The sequence below is a fragment of the Cynocephalus volans genome, chromosome 6, assembly GCF_027409185.1.
Source record: "Cynocephalus volans isolate mCynVol1 chromosome 6, mCynVol1.pri, whole genome shotgun sequence".
Taxonomy (NCBI): domain Eukaryota; kingdom Metazoa; phylum Chordata; class Mammalia; order Dermoptera; family Cynocephalidae; genus Cynocephalus; species Cynocephalus volans.
This window is the reverse complement of record NC_084465.1, coordinates 95,256,995-95,260,099: the sequence shown is the minus strand read 5'-3', so window position 1 is coordinate 95,260,099 and position 3,105 is coordinate 95,256,995. Positions and strand designations below refer to the sequence as shown.

Below are 3,105 nucleotides of genomic sequence, written 5' to 3'. Positions count from 1 at the left end.
CTAGAATTATATTAATTGGCAGTACTATTTAAGTAGCTGATGTGGCTGAATTTTATAAATTTTAAAATTACATACAACAGAACTAATGCTATCACAAATTTTGCCAGTAGAAACATGACCCCAAGAGGCTGCCATTTCCAAAACATAACTGGGCACACATTTATAATGTGCCTGCTAGGTTTTGAATTAACTTGTCATTTCTGTTCTACCATAAAGACTCTGCTTGAATCTCTAAAAATAAATGCTTAGGCTCATGATTTCTATACCTCCATACTCCATAAATCCATTATAAACCTTATAGTCTGACTTAGCTTGATGTCAAATGATTCATCCAAACAGGTTAAGGTAGGCTCACAATTCTCCAATCTTAGTTCAGGTTGTAAAGAGTTTTTTCTATAACTGGAGTAACTAAGAAGAATTTCTCTGTTAGAGAAAGCAGACATTTTCACCTTTGGCTCACTGCCAAGATGATACTTTATTATAGAATTTATGATGCTACAGTTTAATAACTTGTAGGCTTTATTAAAAGAAGGGGAAAAAAAGGATAATTTAATACAACCTCATGTCCCAAAACTTTCTAGATTTTTTTTAGTGCAAGAAATGCTGCATCATTGAAGCACTTGAAAATTACCATGAAATCCTAGCAAAAAATGTAATCAACTCAGAGTGGCAATATAAAAGAGAAACAACCAGAGAGGCACACAGATTGTTGTTTTTTTAAAAGGATTTTTATACTATATTAAAAAATCACAAAATAAAAAAGGGATCAATCAACATATATCTTAGAAGTCCTTCCAAGAGTCTCAGTATCCAACAGCCATGGAGGCTGTTGTCTTTCTTCTTTGCTCAGTCTGCAGGTCATTTAAGGATCATCGGAGATGACTTGTGCTCTAGTTCTTAAAATCAAACTTGTTCTGCCAAATCCAAGACCCTGAATTTATCCAAATTGTAGAAACAAGCTTTTACCACCCATCCACCAAAATACCTCCCATTCAGATCAACAACAGCTTTAATTGCTGATTCAACTCTCTCAAATTCTAAAAATATTCGCACTGCTTCATCATTGGGGGCACCAGGAATTTCAAATATCACACATTTTCCAACTTTGCCATATTTTTCACATTCTTCCTTCGTTTCAACTTCCAAGTCTTCATCTACCTCTCCTGCACCAACCATGTTCCTTAGTAGGACCACTTTAGTAGGACACTTAAGTATTTCAGTTAATGGATTTGAATCCGACTTCTTGGATGCATCTTTCTCCATGGACTCTCCCACAATGATCTTGCCGCCCTGCTTGCTGGTCTTCTCCACTGACAACGCAGTGCTCAGCCCCTGCTCATGCTTCCCAAGACCCTGGCCTTCCCGGAAGCCGTACTTCTGCATGATCTTATGTGCCACTGTGCCACCCATGTTAGCAAGGAAGGAGTTGCTAGGCCCGGTTGGAGACCTCGGTCTATCCTGTTCCTCGTATACTGGGGGAGGAATAGCAGCTTTGGAAGACTGTGATCGAGGTCTTGAGTCCTCTTCATAAGGAAAATCTCGGGGTAGCTCCTTGTCTTTCTCCACGACAGAGGTGGGTGGGGCGATAGCAGCACCACCCATACTTCTTTTCCTCCTCTCTCTCTCATAATCTTCATCTTCATCAGAATCTGGATCTGGTCGCCTTGAAAACCCACTAGCTTCATGTCTGTCTTTACGCCTCTTTTCCCTTTCTTCTATTTCCTTTTGTCGTTCCAGCTCCCGCTGTCTCTGCCGTTCCTCTCTCTGGCACTTCCTACTTTCTCATAATCATTAGGGAACATAGGATCATACTCGTCTGCTAAGGGAATCAGAACCTCCCCTGCAGAAAAGCCACTGGGAACAGGGTCCTTCAGCCCAGCTGCAACATGTGGTGGTGTGTCCACAATCTGCTGTTCGTCTGAGGAGCCACCTCGCTTTAGGTCAATGACTGGGGCCAGGACTGTACTTTGTTTTGTCCTTTGGCTCTTTGCTTGAGTGAGAGCTGCCTTCTTCACCTGAAGCTGAGACTGCAGGAGTTAGAAGTTCTTGGACCAGCCTTCTGTTTTTGAGTTACTGGTCTCTACTCCCAGGTCGTCGTACAGGGACATCTTTTCCGTTTAATGCGGGCCCGCCCGGCCAACTCTGCCCCTTGGCCGCGGCGGCGGCAGCGCGGAGCCGGCCGCACTCCGCGGAAACCCGCCGACGGCCCGAGCCCACGGCGGTGCCCACCCTCAGCCGAGCCCGCAGGATCCTCGGCGTCGCGGGGTCAGGGCGCACGGGCCGCCTAGAGGCAAAATTTAAAGGTGAGGGGTTAGGGCTTGAGAATAGCTCGTGGACATCTGTGGCTGGCTCTTGTGCAAGCTTTAGACTCTTCCCTAATCTTAATCTACTTCGGTTCTTAGTGTCATCTTTTTTGGGTGCTGGATGATTTATGTAACTGTGGTCTGGTTGCCCCAACATCAAAATCTGCAAAAAAACAACTTATATCTGTGCATCAGTATTGTTGTCTTTAAAGTACAAGCACAAGCAAGTATCAGGTGACTCTAAATCATTTTTGACTATTGTTTAAATTATTATTACTTTATGCTTAACTGGCTACAGTTTTCTTTAAGATAAACAAAACATTCTTTGAGCTAATCTTTACCCTGTTTCAAGTATCCAAACTTTTTTATTAAGCTTTACATGCTTCACTGCTGTAGTGGCTACAGGCTAACTCTTAAACTAAAGTGAAATACATTTTTCCTCTAAAATTTAAAAGCAAGTTAAATTCATGGTTGTTGGTTTCAGATTTATTCCTAGATATTTTGTGGCTTTCATTGCTATTGAAAATGGTGTCTTTAGAAAATAAATTTTGTTTTCTGTTGTTGATGGCTTACAGAAATAGTATATGTAGATGTCCATATACTGTATTGTTTTTAACCAGCAACCATTCTAACCTCACTTACTACTTTTAATACATTGTTGGTGGGTTGTTTAGAATTTTCTAGTATCATATCATCTGAATAAATACTATCTTGTTTCTTTCTTCTCAATCCTTGTGTTCTTAATTTATTTTTTCTTGCCTTCCGAGCTGACTGTCAAATAAAAGTAATAGTGGGCATCTTT

The 3,105-nt window shown here is 41.3% G+C and overlaps 1 pseudogene; it reads right to left on the bottom strand.

Annotated features, from left to right (window-relative positions):
* Window positions 1-621: 621 nt before the first annotated feature.
* Window positions 622-2,268, bottom strand: LOC134380662 (splicing factor 45-like; annotated as a pseudogene).
* Window positions 2,269-3,105: the final 837 nt, after the last annotated feature.